This window comes from Camelus dromedarius, chromosome 1, assembly GCF_036321535.1.
Source record: "Camelus dromedarius isolate mCamDro1 chromosome 1, mCamDro1.pat, whole genome shotgun sequence".
Taxonomy (NCBI): domain Eukaryota; kingdom Metazoa; phylum Chordata; class Mammalia; order Artiodactyla; family Camelidae; genus Camelus; species Camelus dromedarius.
Genome location: NC_087436.1, coordinates 52,087,572 through 52,109,154, shown reverse-complemented (window position 1 = coordinate 52,109,154; position 21,583 = coordinate 52,087,572). Strand labels below are relative to the sequence as shown.

Sequence of the window (21,583 nt, the reverse complement as noted above, 5' to 3'; positions counted from 1 at the left end):
TTAAAATTCACATTGGCCACTAAATTGCTACATTAGAAAATGTAAAGAATAGACAGTACCGAACATATTAGGATGAAGTCCCAGTGTAATCGCTATACAGTTGGTAGCTTGAAAAGAACTCTGATAAAGCTGTCACCCTGAGTGGAAGGCATATCAACAAATGTAAAATAAAATATATACTTTCACATAAGACTATATAGAATAGCGTTGAATTAATGCTCAAACTTATACACATTTGGCCCTGTCTACTTGCCTAGATAGAAAGAAATCATCAAAGAACATCATTGGGTCAACTTTTGACTGATATTAAGCAAAAACTTTATAATGTCATAGAATTCCAGATTAAAAACGTTTCTAGAAATTAGAGTGCCAGGGGACAGAGGAGTAAGTTTTCAAAAACAAACAGATCAACAACAACAAAAAAATCAGTCAAACAAACTGCAGAAGAAAATAGATTTTTGATGGACCAGTATTTCACAATTGCAACAATACCATGATTTAGAAGTCAAGTGCTTTTAATTCTTGACTCACTATTAATTTTCTATAAAGGCCTTTTAGTTCCTCCAAAAGACTGACTTTTATCATCTTGGAAGACTTGCATGAAGTAGAATAACTTCCTCTACAAGATTTTCCAGTTCACGCTAAACTAACAGATTGTAATTTGTCTTTCAGAAAAGACATTACTGAATTGCTAAGCAATTTTCACCATTAGAGTTCCACTCTACTTTCAGCTTCATTTACTTCAACCCAGTATTTTTTTTCCGTAATAGCCACATTTTCCCAAGACAATAAAATTTCTAATGTTAAGGAACTAACATTATGGCTAATTCTCAGCATGAGGGGATTAACTTACTGAATTTATTGGTTTGGTTTTTGAATCCTTTATCTGCTACAGCTTTTTCTTTTCCAAAATCTGCAATTTTGCAGAGAACGATCTTGCATTTAGAGGTTTTGTTAGAGGTTAAACACAGTAGGGACCACAAGTACATATCTGTTTCCCCACATTGATAATTCAGGCTTACGTAACTTGAGTGGATAAGTTCAAGTACAAACCACCCAGCCAGAATATGTGTGGTTCATTAGCAGAATGTGTCAACTTCGGAAAGCAGGCAATTACTGAGATACAAGTGAGCTTTATTACAGCATTCACCATACATCTAGAAATCTTCATCAACTGTTAAATAAATTAACCCAGAAAAAAATAACAGGGGTCTAATTCACCAAAGAGGAACACTTCAAAACAATTAATATTTTCCTTACAATGAATATTATTTTTCAAATGTTAAACATGTATTAGGTAATTTATAAAACAAAAAATATAAATTCTTTAATAGAGCACACAGTTTGATAGTATAAAACAATAATGAAATATCTCTAAATCAAATTAAAATTTTCTTAATGCTGACATTTCAAGGATTTTAAAAGAAAAAAATAACACTATGAAATTAAATACAAACAATAATAGCACTAGTATAGATTAATAACAAGAATTTCAAACACTTCCTTTATATTTATGATGCTATTTTAAAATATAAACAAACATTTAGCCAGTGTTAATGAGAAAAGTAACATAACAATTGAAAAAACAAGAATGGAATACACTGTAGATTAGGAAAGATAATAAAATCAAAACAATTCAGTACTAAATATAAATACTTCATGACTCCCTTAAAACTCGGTTTATAACTATGCTTAGATGGAAAGAAACTAGAATAGTCTGCATTTTAAAACTATTTTATAGCATGACCAAGCATACACAGAACTATGGTATACCTACAGTGTATCCCAATCAATAGAAAAATTAAATACTGAACCATTTTTTCCATTGTAAAGATGAGTATTCTCACCACTGAGATTATTTTTTATTTTGTTTACTGGAAGAACTTAATTTATTGAATAAGAATGTATTTGTTCCATCTATTATCACTACTTTTCCATTTCAGCACCAAACCTGATTTTAACAAGATGCCTAACCATTAAAGATTCATAATAGCATGAAATTAGTCACAGTCATGGCTGTGACACCTATAGATCATAACAATGAGTGAGTATGTACAGTGCTTACAGCGTTATGTAGTTAAATTTAGTCCTCACTCTGTTCTGTGTCTAGGTTTGAATGGTTCAACTACTGGTTACTTGATACGTGGATTTATTTACAGTATGTAGTTCACGAACCCTTGATTGTCATCACCAGGCAATCAAGAGGACTGGATGAATTATGAGATTTCAGCTAAATATAAACAAATTTGATAACGTATGTACTTATGCGTATTTATTGATAAATAAGATTGTTCTCTTCAGTTTTTGAAATACTGCTGCCAAGTTTCAAATTCCACGAACCCCCTCCAAGACCCTGAAAGCTGGACTCTCATTTTGGGAACCAGATGTGGGGGTTACAGATCTATGCCTTAGCCTTCTCATCTTGCGCCTTCCAAACCTGTATTCCTGGAGCTTTTTAAATTTTAAAACTGTCTGGTAGCTGTGGCCACAGTACCCTTTCAGTTCTGGCACTTTCCTGGACGTGCTATTTCTTCCTGGCTGAGAGGCAGTAGAGTGTAATGGTTAAGAACACGGTCTATGAAGCTCAACTGCTCAGTCTCAGAAGTGCTGTTTGTGAGTTTTGTATATGTGTATTCCTCCTGACAGACCTTAGTCAGTAAGCTGGGGCTTTTTACTTAATCATTTTCTTATTAATTCTCCCTGAATCAGCTTTGCCATCTCAAGAAAGCATGGGCTTTTCCCATCTGCTGTTCCCACTCTCCTTACACAGTCACACTCTATTCTTTTTCACTACAATTCTTTAGGCTTTGATCATGTTGCCCTGTAAATCTCCACTTGTCTAACTCGAAAAAAATACTTAATCTTTGTAGGAAGCCTCAGATGCCTCATCTATAAGGAGCTTCATAATACACCTCTTAAAAATAAGTGTTGTTTCAATTAAATGAAATAATATAAGGGAGAAAAGAGCTCAGCACACTCACTGTGGCACATGGAATGCCTGACACAAGATGAAAGGGTAGCTGTGGTGGCTGTTCCGGAAGTCAGCTCCCTAAGAAACAGCTTTGCCAGATTTAGATAGATGGTCTAAGGATCTGTAGTCAATGTGGACATAAATAAAACATATAAAAATTGTTTTATTTTCTTCCACTATTCCTCCAAATGCATGATATCATATGTTGAAAGCTGTTAAGGTTGAAATCAAATACACCAGGTCTCATGCTCCGCAATTTCCATTTGCTACGAGCGAAAATGCCTCCAAATGGCTTTAGTGATATTACCACCCTTTTGGAGAGCAGCAGCACGACGAGCTTCCAGTCAGTCTCATTTTCTTTTGTAGCAAAGCTCATTTACAAGAGCGCTCTGCTCCTTCGCTGTGTAACGATAGTCATGTTTTAAAAGCCGAAAGTGACTTAGTAAATAGAAGAAATGTAAGGTATTTCACCAAATGGATTTAAAAAAAACCTCTTCTTAGATTTCTGGAAAACTCAGTTAAGAAAAATCTTCTAAGTAGGACAAAAGTGAGTCACCTCTTGTACTTATGGTACTCTTCAAATTCTGACAATTTAAAAGATTATTTTGTTTTTAATATTTCAAAAACTTAAGGAGAGCAAGCTAATGATATTTAATTCTAAAGTCCACATAGTTATCACTAGTTTGACAATTACAGGCAGTGGGAATATTAGTACAAGGGTTTCTACCCATCGTTGACTTTCAAGTAGTCGGTTCTATTTATGTCTGCTAGTAATAAGTGCTATTCCTAAAAGATAATACTCAAATGAGCTGATGGGGAGAAGGATTAAGCTGATTATATGCTACCATTTCATCAGTAAAAATGTTTGTTTGTTGTAGGAGGCATATTTGGAAATGGCATTTTTAATTCTTAATTGAGCAATTATTGAAAAAATATATGAACCACACAGACATGTTAGAACACACTCATTTGAAAGTTAGTTAAGAAAAAAATATCTCCTGGAAAATAATTCTGACAAATGCAATAAGCCTATTTTTTAATTCTGCCAAGATTTCCTTAATATATCTATCCTTTTCCTGTCTATCTTTCATTAAGCAGATATTCCAGAATATCTGGAAAAAAATGAATAAAACATTGAAACACGTTTACTAAATGCACTGTATTAAAGTAATAAATAAATAACATCAAAGATTAATTTTTACTTGTGTTCAATTATACTGGGACAATGATGAAATAGAAGGCATGGAACTCAGTCTCAAGGACTTTAGGGCATACTTGAGTAGACATACATACACAAAATGGTATTAAAAATTATTGGCTTCCTGACATCAGAGTATTTCCCTCTACATCCTGAAACTTCTGAACACTGACTCATAGTCAAGAAAGATGGGTTTAAGACTTAGGTCTCCCATACGGGCAAGTCATTTCATTGTCTGTTTACTATCTGTCAAATTTCTTAACAGAGGGAGGAACATATATGGTTTTTCTAAAAATAAATGTCAAATTACAGATACTTCATATTTACTTTTAGTAATGATGTTTTTAGTTTGAAATTTCAAGTTATAGTAAAAAAAGGTTTAAGATTGTTCTGTTTATCCAGAAGGGGCATCAATTTAAAATGTTCAAAACTTGTACTACGTTATTTAAAATTTCTATGTCAGAACTAATATTCACTCAATTGAAGACTTCTCATATAGAGCTGATTATATTCCATCCACAGTGATACAAACCAACAATTTTGTTCATCTTTGTGATATAAGCAGGGGTTACAATTACCCAAACTGACTGAAATCATAGCATCAAGAAAGTCTTTGTAGATTCTCAACATTTACATATGTGCTTGTCTCCAATTTGAACATTCATCACGTCTCATGTTTCTTGTTTCTTCAGCATTTGACACATATCCAATTAAGTTATGCAAAAATCATGTTTTCCTAACATGTTATATATGGCGTATAGGTGAGTGATTGTGGCAAATTAATGCAGGTGTTTGGAAAACAGAGAATACCTGCTGATAACTCATGATAACTTGTGATTCATTTGTAATCATAGTTTTAAATTTAGTTTAATTCTCATCAATTAAAAATGATGAATGTTTGTTATATATTTGAATTGCTAAAAAGACCAATCAGAATTATCAACCAACTCTTTTTCTTTCCCTTGACAAAATACAAAACAAGACAAAACAAAACAACCCTGAATAACATGTTCATAATGTGTTTGGTAGGTTATTAAACTAGGTGATTTTTACTAGGAAAAAGTTTGTTTTATAAAATCACATAATTTCAGGTTGCATTTCCTCATTTCATTAAATTTCCCAGAAATCTCTCCATCTTCTATATTCCTTATTTAATGTATTTTAAACAAAATTTAAATTCTTAATATATAAGCTGTCTTTAAATATGAAACCTCTTTGTTATTAGTCATGTCACAAATTGAACTACATTTTACAAAATAACACTTGGGTTCTCCTATCATGGTTTGACACTTTTTATAGGGAGTCATAGTTCAGACAGGACAAATCATCTATAATCCTAAATAATGGCTAACTTCATATTTTGGGATATTTTATTCAGCCTTAGTTAGCAGGTAGTAAGTACCTCCTATGTGATAGGTACTATGGACAATTGAAAACTAGTCATTATTAACACTATATGATACCACTTATATGTGGAATCTAAAAAAAAAAAAAAGACACAAATTAACTTATTTACAAAACAGAAACAGACTCACAGACAGAAAACAAACTTATGGTTACCGGGGGAAAAGGGAGTAGGAAATTCAAAATTTGTAGATATTAACGACTACATATAAAATAAACAACAAGTTTCTACTGTACAGCACAGGGAATTACATTCAACATCTTGTAGTAACCTATAATGAAAAAGAACATGAAAAGGAATATACATATGCATATGTATGACTGAAACATTATGCTGTGTACCAGAAATTGACAACACTGTACACTGACCATACTTCAATGAAACAGTCATTATTCTTTCAAACTTATATAAATGTGAAATAATTAAAGCATAATATATAATTTTATGCTAAAGGAATATAAATACAATTAATTCCCTTAAGAAATATAAAGTATCCTTGGGATATAAGACTTACACATATGAGTAGGGACAAATGGGGCTTCTAACTGATTAACTGCTACAGATTTGACCTTTCAGCAACAAGAAGACACTCTGAATTTTGACCAAGGGCTTCACTCTGTGGCCTCTGGACATACGAAATGTGAATGGCTAAAAAAGTTTCAGAGGGGTCTAGTCCCAAGACTCCCTAACACTTCCAATGTCACAGAAATAGAGAAAGGAATAAAATTGGACTCCACTCTCTGTGTCCTACGGCTGTTTCCTGGTGAGTGTTTAGAAGCTAAAAACATGAGGCTTGAAATGTTTGCTGAGGCCGGCATGGCCAGTATGTCCTTTCCTTCTGTTTCATGAATAAGTAATTTTCCTCTCGGCAGTGCTGAGTCATCCTGGCCATTTTCAACCTTGCCTTTGCTTAGAGTAAGACCCTGCAAAGACTAGTGTGGCTGAGCTCACACATTGTCTTCAAATTTGTTCTGCAGAGCCAAAGGGTACATGAGGATTGTTAAGGGTCATTATTACGACAAGCTCTAATTTTATCATTTTTATCCCTTGGAGGTCCATGAAAGGTCTCTTTCTCTCTTTCTCTCTCTCTCTCTCTCTCTCTCTCTCTCTGTGTGTGTGTTGGGGTAAAGGTTAAAGCTGGATTCTGCTGCTTAAAACTTGTTTATGAATACTACTGAAATAGACAGAAGTCTTACAGAAAATCAGAAATTATGGGAATGAAGACTGGCTGATGTTATCAAATAAGACTTCACTGAAAGGAAGTAGGAAGTGACTTGCAATGTTGATAAAATTTTTAATAAACTGAGAATAAGAGAAAGAGATCTTTAAGTTGGAAGGTGCAAATGAACCAGAATAAGGAGATTGAAAAAAAAAAACATTGGATTGATTAAAAGGTGTATGTGAAATAGCAAGAGATTAGAGAAGAAAGATGCCATTAGATTTTGAAGAGACTTGGATTTCAGTATGAGATGTTTTATGGAGAAGGAGAACAGTCCCAGTCATGTAAGAAGATAAATCTGGCAGCTGTATGGAGAATTCAATGGTGTAGAAAGATTGAAAGCAAGGTTGAGTCCAATTAGAGGTTCACTGTAATAACACAGTCACCGGACAATGGGGTCTGGTATTGGGAAGGTGGCAGTGTGAAAAGGTAAAAGGGGCCAAACAGAAAGTTCTTATACTTTTGCATGAACCATTGTAAATGAAATGAGTGAAGCCATTCATTTGTACTTTGATTCAATAAAAATCAAAGCCTCAACATTGCTACAATATCCCATCCTGTTAGATCAGAATGTAACAGAACAAGTTAGACATAATCAATGCTCCCATGCATTTAATGAGGGACACTGAACTTAGTAAGTAATAACATTGGAGCAAAAGCCATGAAGGCAGAGATTTACTCCTTTGTTCACTGTTATATTCCTAGGACAGTGCTCCTCAGTAAATATCTCCTGAATGGATGGATGAACAGGGCAATGGGCATGGTAGACCTGGTGAAGTTTGCTGAAGGATGCACTCCTCATGCCAAAACCTGGAGAAGGAAGAGGAGTTAGTCACAGCATGGCAGGGATGTGGCTCACAGCAGAAGAAGCAACTTGTGGCAAATTTCAGCCAGTGAAAAGAGCTGTAAACCTGGAGCTGAGGTAACGAATGAAAAGAGATGAAGCTGTAAAAATTAACAAGGGCCAGAGAATAACAGTTCTGTCATCCAAGTTATGCAGTTTGAACTTCATCCACCCAAAGAGGAGCCATTGAAGGAATTTGGGCAAGAGAAAGCTATTCTAACTGACCTCTGGTGAGTCACTCCACCTCTCTAAGCCTCAAGTCCCTAGTGTACAGAGCAAGGACGATGATTGGATGAGGAGGTCGCTGCAGTAACTGGCCCAGGCCAGCGACTCAGGGTAGGGTAAGCGCCCTCTCTCTGTGACACCCCAGCTCTCTTCAGCTCCACCTGATGGAAGCCCCCCCACCCCATCCCCACTTCTCAATAAATGACTACAATAATACTTCCAAGTTAAAATATCAGAAGCATCAGTCTGCATAAAGAGTTCTGTATATCTTATATTAAAAGCTACCTTCTTTTATTTAATGCTAGGTAATGGGTAGCTGACGTTCCCAGCTTTACATCTGGGGATGTAACGTGCAAGCAAGGTCATGCTGCTTTCTTGTTCCCCTCTTTTCCCACAACATGACTGAATCAGAAAAAAATAACTGCAGAAATATTTAAAATAGAAATTACATATGAATAAATTATACAGAAATTACTATTTTGGTGTTGAGTTGCATGTTTTTATTTCCATGCTTTTGAATTTCCATCATTTATAAAGGCCCTTAACTGACATTCATTATTAAAGTAGTTAAACATTCACGTGCTTCTGAATTATTAATTGATGCACACAATGCTGTCCACTGTTTGTACATACAATATATTTAAAATGAAACAAAGCTTCAAAGATAGCAACGAAGTCTAAATCTTATCAGCACAGAAGTGGGAGAGTATATTTCACCACAGAAACTTTAAGCCACATGAAGGATCTGCTCCTAAGATCTTGGAAAATCCTGTAATTCACGAATATTACTAAGCATGTTATTTTCCCATAAATAAAGTCAGTAAGCACTGACTTCAGGCATAAATGAATCTGGGCTTAAACGAAGCCTCCCCAAGTTTCACTCTCATATCAGCTTCTCTCTGCACATGGGTCTTATTTTCTGCAACTGAAGTTAAGCCTTACTCCAAGCATCCTCCAAATTGCACCCTGTCAGCATGCTGACTTAAGAGGTGGATCCACCAACCCAGCAAAACAGCCCTGGAGTCCTGCATCATGTGCCCCCTCCCATTAATAAAGTCTATCATCAAAAGGAATGGGGGTGGGAAAAATATTCCAGCATTCTAGGCAACCACAAACTGGGGTTTGTGCATTAAAAAAAAAAGATTAAAATTCTTCTATTTTGGTTTAACTCAAAAATCATCTCAGTAGGCTTCTGAGTGCCTTTGGTCGAGTTCTAAGTTCTCATTTGAGCAATGTTAGCAAGAACTGGAAAACTCACTGAAATAGTGAAATGTTCACTTTATCTGGTATGTGACCAGAACTTCCGATGGACTTACATATAGTGAAGACCCAAATCCCTGAGGGGTATGGCATTCTATTCTTTAGTCTGTCTAAAGCCTTTCTCTCTGGCTCCAAGTCATCACCTCATCACTTCTTACTTTCATCGGAATTGGCTGTCTTTTCACGGACATCTTTTTTTCGTTAAAAAAATATATACACATACTGGACATACACACACAGATATGCAGATAAACACACACAGTACTTAAAAAAGAAAGAAGCTGAAATGAAATTCAGATGCTGAGGTCTATGAGCCTAGTGCAGAAGCTAAATTAATACACGAGATGAACTGCTGTGAAAGGTCAAGTCTAGAATGTGCGAACTGTGACTGCCAAGACTCTGCTCTTCTCCTCCCGTATCCGATGATGTCTCAAATATGGGGAAAACATTTTAAGTACCATGACTCATGTCTCTGAAGATGGCAGCAAGTTTCATACAAAGATCAAGTGTTAGAAAGGCATGGAAACCTGGAGACGAAACAACGACATAAAAACCCACTTAGCAGATGATCTAATCTTCGTTGATTCAAATTCCTGTAAGGATTAGACAATTCTAGGTTAAGCACACTTTCCAAATTTCTCCTTCTTCAGTTGTCATTAACATGGTATTTACAAAAGACTTTTGGACTAACATACAAAAGGGATGAATTTCTCAGTATTTCAGTCACATTGCTTCTTACTTGCATTCAGAATCCTATATTTGGGAAATCAAGACTGGTTACACTGGAAATAAGGATGGTACCAACAGACAAATGATCATGATAAACCTCCAATTATGATGCACCTTTTATTCACAGTATGTTTAAACCTTTCACACACCTAACCAACTCATACTTATCTGCCAGTGGAGCTCTCAAGAGCAGACAATGCCTAATGACCACACAGAGCAAATTCTTAGTTAAGTATTTTCATCCAGAAAACACATTCTCTTCCCCAGGAGGCTTCAGACACATCTTACATAAGCAAAATCTAACTGCGTGTGTTGGAAATTGGCCAGGCAATTGACATCTACAATGCTGCTTTTATGAAGGCTATTAAAACTATATTAACACTTCCAAGTTGTCAAGATGTTATTTATTCCACATTTGAGCAAAGGCACTACCACAAGTGAACAGGAGCCTCGGTGCCACCTTCTGGTTTACAGCTGATATCTAAGTAGGTTCAGTACCACAGGCCCTCTAGGATGTGCATCCAAATTTGCCCGGGAGGAAGTGAAATCTTATTTTCCCTTATCTTAGCCCAGAGGTTTAATCTCGGCTGTATCATTCATTCACAGAAACTCCTAGTATCTACTCACTGGTCAAATCTGAAAACATCACCTGTTCTTAAAGCGCACATCCCGCCCTCCCCCATCACTGTCCTCTACTTGCTTCTGGGACACCTGGGTTTTCTGTTTTGAACTCTGTTACTAGACATAATGAGTTGAATAGTGTCCCTCCCAAATTATGCTGATGTTCTAACCCTTGGTACCTATGAATGCAACTTTATTTGGAAATAGGGTTTTTGCAGATGTAGTCAGGTTAGTATGAAGTCATACTCCATTGGGGTGAGCCCCAATCCAACATAACTGGTGTCCTTATAAGAAGAGGAACATTTGGACAGAGACACAGAAGCCACGCAAGGACAGAGGCAGAGATGGGAGTCACGATGCCACAAGCCAAGGAAGGCCTGGGGCTACCAGAAGCTGGAAGCGACAGGCAAGGGACCTCTCTTAGAGGTTCTAGATGGCCCTGCCAGCACCCTGATTTCAGACTGCTAGCCTCCAGAGCTGTGAAACAAATTTCTGTTGTTTTAGTAGAACTCTGTTACGGCAGCCCTAGGAAATAACCCTTTAGATTTATTACTCGGTGATTTGAGTTCTACTCACTCACACACACACGGACACACACACGTGCACATACACACGCACAATACACATACACACGCAGACACACACACTCACATGCACACACAGATGCATGCAAATGCACACACACTCACACATAGACATGCACACACACACAAACGGACATTTTGAGTCCTTAAAATATGTCAAATATTTCTAAGCATTTTATATACTTAAGTTCAATTAATCCTCAAATAATCAGGGGAGGAGGGTGCAATCATTAATCATCATTTTCCCAATGAGGATTTGAGGAAGGGTAAGCAACCTGTCCGTGCTGGTAAGCAACGCAGGATAAGGGGAGCCGGGGTTCATTATCCCTACCGTGGACAGGTCCCGGAACTTACAGTTGACAACAGACTCAACGTTTCTGATGTCTGTGCTGAAACTCCTAATGGAACAGTTCTTGTTTGCAACAGTTCACTCTGAAATCCTTGTTTTTAAACACAAACCAGCAAAACAGAATACCCTAAATGAATATGGTAAACACTTAGTTAGGCCTTAAAAGCATGTTTTATGAGAAAAACAGTGGCAATTTGGTCCAGGAAACAAAATAGATTGGCACCTGATGACGGTTCCCAAGTGCCTGAGAGGCTTTCATGGACGAGACCTCTGTCTTATTCTCTCTGTGTTTTGGAGGGCAGGATAAAGGCAAACGCATGAGGGGAAGTGAAAAGGAAGCCTATTTGTCCAACTACAACCAAGATTCATTTCTAATAAGAAAACCATTCAGAATGGAGCTGCTGGTGTTGTCGCCCTAGAAATATTTAAGCCAAGTACAAGGTACCAAGTTGCTACTGTTATTTCATCATATCCCTGGGTCCTTCCTTTATTTTCTTCTTTTTGATGAACGATCCTTTTCACTCGGGGCAGCTTACTTTGGGTAAACAGCTTGAACTCTGGTTCAAACGGCAGCTACCATTAACCAATTTTTAGTTTCCCAACCACTACAGATCTTCCTTAATTTACAACCGGGTTATATCCTGGTAAACCTGCTGAACATCATTAGCTTAGCCCTGCCGACCTTAAACGTGCCCAGAACACTTAGATGAACCTACGGTTGGGCAAATCATCTAACACAAAGCCTATTTTATCATGAAGTGTTGATGAGCTCATGTAATCTACTGAATACTGCACTGAAAGTGAAAAAACAGAATGGCCGTATGGGTGCGGAGTGGGTGTTAAAGTATCAGTGGTCCACCCTTCTGATCAGGTGGCTGATGGGAGCTGTGGTTTGCTGCCACTGCCCAGCATCAGGAGAGAGTATTACACACATCCAGCAGCTCAGAAAAAGATCAAATCTCAAAATTAGAAATATGGTTTCTACCAAATACCCCAATATGTATCATTTTCTCACCATTGTAAAGTAAAAAAAAATCTTCATTGTCAGTGGAGGGCTGCCTGTGTTAGTTTTCTGAGCTGCTGGGCTCGCCACTTCAACACTTTCGTCTGTGGAGCTGTTTCAGTATCTCACTTTGCTGGGCTGCCTGAGGGTTACAAAGCATGTTGCATGGTGTCACTGCAATATTTCAATGACCTTAAGATACCACTGATTATAAGGAACACCGATATTTTAAGTGTTATTAAATTTAAAAATGAAATGTTTTCTTATCACTTAAAATCCCTGTTTTATACTCTATAAGAGAAACACATTTTTTTAATGGAGGTGCAGGGGATCGAGCCCAGGACCTCGGGCCAGCTAAGCATGCACTCTACCACTGGGCTATATCCCTCCCTCCATAAGAGAAATATTGATTATCATATTCCTAAATCTTCCTCCCATTTGGTTGGACTCATCAGAATCTATTTTAACGTCAGAGTCATCAACGTTCTTTCACCAAATATCATCATCTGTGTTATCAAAAGTGTTCATAATGCAGTGTTTTTAAAAGCATGCTCCAGTATTATAACCAGAATTTCGTTTCTGAACTTCCTTGCTTGGTGCATGACAGGCAATCGTCTGCTTGTATGCTGGTAAGAAAATATAACGAGCTTCAGCACATTACGGTAAGCTTTATTTTTCAGGTCCTATAAAGCACACGGTTTTTGCTTTGTGTGAAAATAGGAAATTACAGACAGTCCTCCAACAGTGAATATTCTCTTCTCTAATTAATGGGCCTCACTGTTCTGTTTCTGCGCCTTTCCACATGATAACATTTGGATTCAACATCAAATAATATTTTTGAAGAGAATGTAAAGAGCAGTTAAACTTCTGTGCAGTTCCAGCAACGCACATAACTCAGAGCCAACAATATGAACAGCTGCAACCAAGTCCCCACCTGAGCAGGCAGTGACACTTGTATCAGGACTACTGTCTGACTGTTGTTCGACTAGCGACTGTGAGACTCAGGCCAATTTCAGAGAAATTAGAATATGAAAAGAGTGCGTTTGAGAACTGGTGAAATACGGTATTGACGGATTACTGTGCTGTAGTTTTCCTCAACTGTAATAACACGCACCCCTGTGTCTACATAAAAGGGAGAGTCAATAAAGGTTTGTGTCATGGAGCAGAGGCTGGAAGGCATAGCACAGAGGGGATTTTTCTACTATTGTCTAGAGTGGAGGGTTGCCAAGCTACTTTCTGAACCAATGATTCTTCCATCCCCAAGCAATGAAAAAGGCAAGATGGGGAAGGGGTGGGGGGATTTGATGGAGATATCATGCCTTGAAATGCAACTAAAAGAACACATCAAATAAGGAATCACAGAGCTGGTTGTCCCTGCGGCTGAGTAGAGGTTTGCTGTTCTCAGGCAACGTGACGAGCTGCTGTGAGACACGCAGAGACATGTCTGCGCTCTCCCAGGTGCATTGTCTCCACAGCTCTCTGTGGACTGGACCACCTCAGAGCCACTGAACCAAACCAAGGGCTGGGTCTCCCCACAGCAGGGGTAGGCTGAAGCCCCATGGAGGGGCTGGATCACCACTGTCTCTGGCTGAGGTGCCTGCCTGTGTACGATTTTTTTCTTTTCATCGTTGCTGATCTTATTCTTTTCGGAGGCTCATGATCCCACATTAGTTTCAATTGTTGATGTAGTGCTGTCCCCTCCCTTCCCTCCCTCCCCCCGCCACTTCTCTCCACCTAAATGTGTCGTAAGAACAAGAGCCATTTACTACTCTCCACGGGCTGAGAGCATGCATGTATAAATTTGGGAAGCTCATTATAACTCACAGCTGTCAGTCCTCAAAGGAAAAAAAAATAACCTCCCACAAAACAAAACAAATAAAAAACCTTAAACCAGCATGGACTTTGTCTCCATTATTCTGTGTTATATAAAACAGATCATTGATAAGGGAGCAACTGTATTTCCACTTCTGTGAAGTTGAGATCTTCCTAATCTTCTTACAGCATTGCCTCCACCCTATTCCTTCTCTGCGCAAAAATAATTACTGGTTGCCTTTTGCCTAAATGACAAACTCCCAATTTCCTACCATGGTACCGCCATATCCTTTCTTCTCAGTACAGCCTGGTGTTCTCTCTCTCCCCTCCAGCCTCACCTCGTCAGTCCCTTTGAGAAGCTGGTGTTGGAGTTAAGCATGTGAGCTTTAGCATTTATCAGGCCTGAATCAAATTTTGGCTTTACCGCCATTAAATGCATAACTTTTGGATAAGTACCTAAACCCCAGTGGACGTCAGAGTTCTCATCTCTAAGATGGGGGTGAGACACCTACTCACTGGCTTACTGTGTGATATTATATTTAATCACTCCACACACTATCTGACATATAGTTAATGCATATAAATGGTAACTATTACCCTACAAAAGCTTTCCACTCTGCACTCTCACTTGTCTTGAATCTTACCAGGCTTGCTTTGTCTACCACTTATTCTGTACTTGTAGTAAATACAAATGTATTTATATACAATTACACATAAGGGTACATATACAACTTTATACATAGTAATAAAGTTACATATGTAGCCTTATATGGTAATAATTTCATATTAAAATACGTAAAATTGAAATGAAATAATAACAGGAAAATGATATGAAAAGATATGAAAATATGACATATGAAAAACATTTTTAAAGGAAGCTTTCACAGGAAGCAGTCAAAGTATTTTATAAAGGTGGAAAGTAAGTCTCAGGTTTAGATGACCTGTTAAAGGTGTTCTGGCTAGTCACTGCCAGGGTCAGGCCCAGGACTTTTAATCTCTGGTACAGTGGTGTTCACACGTCCCAAATTTGATTAGGCAATTAGAGGACAAAGACAGTCTTCCTGAGTTCTCTCCAGAACCCAGTATCATGCCCCTCATCCACCCACTGTGGGAGCTCAGTAGTATTTGCTTGATCCCCACAAAGAACATGGCAAATGTATAAACTGTGCTTTAGGTATCAACCAAGAAAGAAGTGAACTGGAGAGAGTTCTGATGTTTTTACAGAGTGGAACGGAGCCTTACCCAAAGCAGATTTGGAGTTTTTGTTCTATAACTACTTAGCAAATAAAATATAAGGCTTTGAGAAATTTCATTCCGTTTTCTACTGGCTTTGAGTTTAAACGTGTGCCAACTCCTATTACTTGAAAAGATATGCTAACACAAATAAGACAGTACAATTAATTCTGTTAAGTCTTTAAAATTTCATTTTCTCTTATGGTATTTTTGAGCTTTCTGGCAAAATGACATTACTATATAGTTCTAGGTTTTTGTCACAAATTAATGTCTTTTGCATTGCTTTTCCAATGAACGCTGTATGGTACTTTCATACTTTACTAACCCAGATTTCTGACTAGAAGTGAAAGATCAGAGTAAGAATTCCCTATTCCAAGCTATGTATGTATGTATGTATTTACATAACAGTTTTCAAAAAGGTAACTGATAATTATTCTATCCTCATTCTATCTCAGTTTGCTGAAGGAGATTACTGATAAAAATGTGCATTTACCTTCAGTGAGTTGGATCTCAGCGCTATACTTCCCTTTGCAATTTACTTTTCAGATTAACTTTGATCTTAATGTATATCTATGCTGAGTTCTGAGCACAGGATTCAGTACTAATGACTTAATAATCTTCTCATTTGCAAAATACCACCCTTTCAAGACACAGATGTCAGCAGACAAACACATGCCCCATGGATACCTGGTCACGTTAATGACAGGTATCCACTGGCAGCTGGAGCAGGTCTCCTCAGTGGTGCGTAGAACATTAATCACATACTATTAGACGCTGAGAACACTTTCCTTTTCCCTCTTTTTCCCCTTTTCAGCATTGCCTTCTCTAGATAAGATGCATTAACTATGTGATTCAGAATAACATGAAAAATGTGCTCTGATTTTTGCTTTTATTTGGGAAGAAAATAATTCAAGCTGCCTTTTCCTTTAATGTCACTTTGAGTAAAAGTCAGATGTATCTGTAAACACTGTAGTATGGACAAAAAAAGCAATGATGCCAGAATTATTACATAGACAGTTCGTGGTTCTCAAAGCATCCCACTTAAGTGTGCAAAGCACAGGAGTTATGGGTCTGTCTCGATTCACAGACACATTTCTTAAAACATGCAATTAAATTTAACAGAAATATCTGTTTCTAGCATTTTACTCACATGAAGTAAATAAAAGTGGATAGACTTCAGGATTTGACTTTGAACTGCCTATGCTGGAAACAGCATTACCTTGTAGAATGTTTTCATAGAATAATCAGTAATTTTGATTAGTTGTTCGTGATTCAGGAAAGAGGCTACAACATAATGAGGACAGAAATACTAAAACCTCAAGATGTCTTCAGACCTGTATTTTACTTCTCTGCTCAAAACCCTGTGGCATCCTATTTGAACTGAGGAAAAGCCAAGGCTCTAAACATTCTGCTGGAAGCAGCGCCTTCTCTAACCTCAGCTTCCCTTTCTCCTGGGCACTAACTTTGCTTCAGCTACACTGGCTTTGCTTTCCGAAGAAGAGCAGGCCAACTCCTACCTCAGGGCCTTTGCACTTGCTATTCCTCTGCCTGGAGAATTCTTTCCTAAACATGTGCTCTTCTCTCCTCTCTTATTCAGTACACTGCTGACCTGCCACCTTCTCAGAGACACCTTCCCTGATCCTCTATCTCACATTCCCTAGGAGACACATTCCATCCCTTACCCTCCCTTAGTCTTCTGCATAGCACTTGTTACAACAGTACATATTACATATTTTTTAAACTTATCTATCAGTTTGTTTGTCTAAAACACAGTTTCCAGAGGACAGAGACTCTGTTTTGTTCACTGCTGTATTCCAACATATTGCTTAGTGAGTGGCTCAAAATGTTCTTGAATGAACGAGTGAAATTAGAGGATGGGTGATCAAAGGCTGAATCTGCAGTTATAACACAAAGTAGTAACTAATCTCATAGAGCTCACTAGCTGTGGTGCAGTAATAGTGGTAGTGTGCCAGTGAAAGATGATTAGAGAAAGCACGAAACGTCATCATTTTAGAATCTGGCAGTGAGGACTTAAGTAAAAAAAAAAGTTATTGTGGTTGCCTATAAATTATCTGGTCAGGTAAAGAAAATGGATATTACATTCAAGGCACTGATCACAAAATTAACACAGAAGCAAAATATACCAGAAATGGGAGGCTTCATCTACTTGATTACCTTTGTAAGTATTGGCCTAGAAACAAAGGATTGAATGATACTAAATGTGACTGGCTATAAATGTCACCCCAGAGAGCTTGAGAAACAGGCTATTACTCTCTCCCTGATTCTGATATACCATGTGGAGCTGGTTAGGGAGTTGGAAATGATAGGAAAACAGTGATGTCATCTGAACATTCAAGACAGGGAGAAAGGAGAAAGCTAAGCACAGTCCACACACTACAGATTTCATAATGAGTAACAACAGCAATAATGATAATAATACCCACCACTCACTGAGCCTCCATTAGGGGCCAGCGCTGTACTGAGTACACTGTAAGCTCCTTTAAGCTTCACAGTCCCTCCTCCCCTCCCCCTACCTTTAAAAAAACTAAGTAAAACATCGTTAAGAAGAACTTTCATAATGCATTCAGGTACTGGAACTTACACTAGAACAGACTTCAGTCAGGTGGCCCCCACCATACATAGCTGGGGAGGTGCGGTGGGCGGCCATGAAGCTGGCTGAGCAAGACCCCTTGGGCTACATGTCTTGGCCCCCGTACTGATCTTGCTCTCCTTTTTACTTTGCCTCAGGTCACCTCCTTCCCAGCCACTCTTTTTTTTCTTTTTTTTTTTTTTTTTTTTTTGATTGTTTATTGCTATCTTGATGTTATGTAAACTTCTTTTTTAATTGAAGTATAGTCAGTTTACAATGTTGTGTCAATTTCTGGTGTACAGTGTAATAGTTCAGTCGTACATATATATACATATATTAGTTTTCATATTCTTTTTCATTATAGGTTACTACGAGATACCAGCCACTCTTTCAGGAGGTCTATGCTGTCTCCAGGTGACTTGGCCTCCTTTAAGTCTTCATTCTCAGCACACCATTCAGTTTCTATCTCACAACTAAATAAAGGAAAAGGGCTGGGAGCCACAGTCTCTGCTCTCTGACTCTTCTCAGCCTTTCCATCTTCACCCACAATTTTTTTCTTTCCCTCTGGCCTCAGAAGGTCTTGATTTCCACCTAAAGCCAATGAATCCTCCAGTGTTTCTATGCCTAATTTCTCAAGGGTCATGCTCTGTCATCAGTGATTTCCTCTGTCTCACATATTTCTGACTTACTTTCTACTGGTCTCTTTCCCTTTACCTAGAAACACCTGAGTCTCTTCCATGGTGAAAGTCTTCCCTTGATCTAATCCTCTCATGCTACTGACATGCATCTCTTCTCAGTCAAGCCACCTGCACGGTGGTCTATGCTGCGTGCCTTCCCTTCTCTGCTCCAATCACTCGAACTCCGGCTCACTTTAACAGGAATGTCCTTGTCCCCAGCCACTCTACTCCCTTTCTATGGACAGCAAGCATCAGTTACTTCCTAACTGTCAAACCCAGCAGGCATTCTTGAGTCCTCTTTTCCTCAACTTCCACTAATACTATTGTAGGGGGAAGGAGAAGTTTTTCTTTAATTTAAAATTTTTTAAAACGTTGCCTTCATTTATTAGGGATGGTTTCAATGGATAGCGGTTTCTAGGTTCATAAGCTGTTTTGTTTTGTTTTAACAGCACTTTTTTTTTTTTATTAATGGCGGTATTGGGGATTGAACCCGGACCTCTTGTATGTTAAGCATGCACTCTAACACTGAGCTAGTTCTTTTCCCCCAGTAGAGGAGGAGAGAACACTCCTTCTGGATTTTTGTCTTAGTCCATCTGGGTTGCTATAACAGAATATCCATGACTGAGTGACTTATATGACAGAAATTTATTTCTCAGTTCTGGAGGCTGGGAAGTCCAAGATCAAGGCATTGGAAAGTTCAAGTCACTGGCAGATTCAGTGTCGGTGGAGGGATAAGTCAGAAGGGCTCCTGCCATGTTCCTGCTGTGCCCTCACTCGGCAGCAGGAGCACGAGAACTCTCTGACATCTCTTTGATAGGGGCCCTAACCCCATTCATGAGGTTTCCACCCTCCCAATGACCCCATTTCAAATCCATCATATTGGGCATTAGATTTCAGCATACGAAATTCGGAGGGTGGGGACCCAAACCTGCAGTTTACAGCAGTTCTCCACTTATTTTCTGGCTATAATTTCTCAGTCTTCTCTGTGGCCCCTCTTCCTGTGATTGTCCCTTAAACGTAGTCATTATCCCTCTACTAGCGTTGTTATGACCCTTCTACTAGCTGTCCCTTAGTAATCTCATGATTTTACAACTGCCCGCACAATGATAATCCAGAGCAGCAACCCTAACCCAGACCTCCCAGCTGCACTCTCAAGAAATGCATACACAGCAGCTACCGGGGTGACTGTGCTTGGGTGTTCCATAAAATACTCACTTGCAGTCTGTCTAAAACGGACCCACTGGATTTTCATAGAAACCTGTCCCTGCAGAGATGATCTAGAATGGTGGTGTCGCCAACTACCCAGTCACATAAACCAGAGAGCTGGAAACCCTCCCAGATTTCTCTTTCTACCCATCACTTCCTTCTCGACACCAAGTCTTAAATATTTAATTAAATCCCATCATTTCTACCAGTGCTGTTGCTGCCTCTGTCTCGATTCAGTTCCTTGTCTGGACCACCATAATGATGTCTCAGTTTGTCTTTCTGCCTTTGGCCTTTCTCCTTCCAGTGCTACCTTCAGAATGATGTCCAAGTGAATAAAACATAATAGTAACAAGCCACACACAAGCAAGTCTTTTCCCTACTTAAACATCCTCTGGAATGTCTGTATATTATGAAATTTGCACTACTTATTCCTAGTGTATGAGACATCCCCCTCCAAACTCTTCAATCTCTCTCAGCACCCGCCCTCAGCCCTAACAGTTTTCCAAACATACCAAGGGAAAACATCCCTCTGCTCCTTGGACCACACTGTTGCTATGTCTAGAATGCCCTCTCTACACCTAGGTGCCAGACAAGCTCCTATGTGTCTTTTAAAACATAGATCAGAAGTTGCTGCCTCTTGACTTGTTGTATCCATAGAGTTACTCATTTTGCAGCCTCTATCCTTCGCAAATAGCTCTTGTTTTACACTTATCATATGTTTCATAATAGGTTTATTTCAGTATCTGGATCCTCTAGTAGACTCTGACATTATTTAGGGCAGAGGCTAGATATTTATCAGTTCTGTGCCTATTGATCCTAGAAATGTAAATGCTCGATAAATATTTCCAAACTAAATAGAAGAATGAATATTTTAATTAGCCCACTTTAATCTACTAGATATTCCCTGAGGTTGCCTATTCATGCTTAAAGAAATTTCTTTCACGGTATTTCCTTATTACATCTCTCTGAACAATGGAAATTCTGTGCAAGGTTCTGTGCTGCAGGCAGTGTTTTTTAAAATTATTTGATCATAAACCAAAGTTAGAAATTTTGCATTATAAGCCATTATAAATATACAAATGTGCAAATAAACAAAAATGTTGAGTCCTTCTCCTTATTTCGTATGATAAACTCTGATATTTTCTTTCTTATTCAAGTCTTTTGCAATAAATTAAAACATACTGGATCAATAACAATAAATTGATTTCATGTCTCATAGATTGTGATACACATTTTGAAAAACGCTGTTATATACATAATGTTTAGGAAAAAACTTCTTAAGGAATTTAAATTTCTGAATTAGTCATTTCTTTAATTTTAATTATAAATTTAATAGTAAGTGTTGTTGGAAAACATTATTTATCCAAACTGTAGGAACATCCACATAAATAAGTGGAAAATTATAGAATATTTTAAAAGTAATATTATGCTACTGGTTTGAAGTTCACACATTGCTGCAAACTATAAAAAAAAAATATGTGAAAGTCCTGGCTTTAATGATGACATAAAATCACTTTGTTTCCAAGCTATTATGTTAAATGCCAATCATCTCCCTTTGAACTATGTTTCATATTTTACTTAGTTTAATAAACCCTTTATTCACAGACATTTTCAAAGTAACCTTTAGCATGGTCCAGACTGAAGTATCAGGAATCCA

General features: G+C 38.0%; 1 protein-coding gene across 2 annotated transcripts in view; it reads right to left on the bottom strand.

Moving 5' to 3' along the window:
- The window catches only part of PPP3CA (protein phosphatase 3 catalytic subunit alpha), a 288,055-nt gene that overhangs the window by 81,503 nt on the left and 184,969 nt on the right, over positions 1–21,583 (bottom strand). The window lies entirely within an intron of this gene.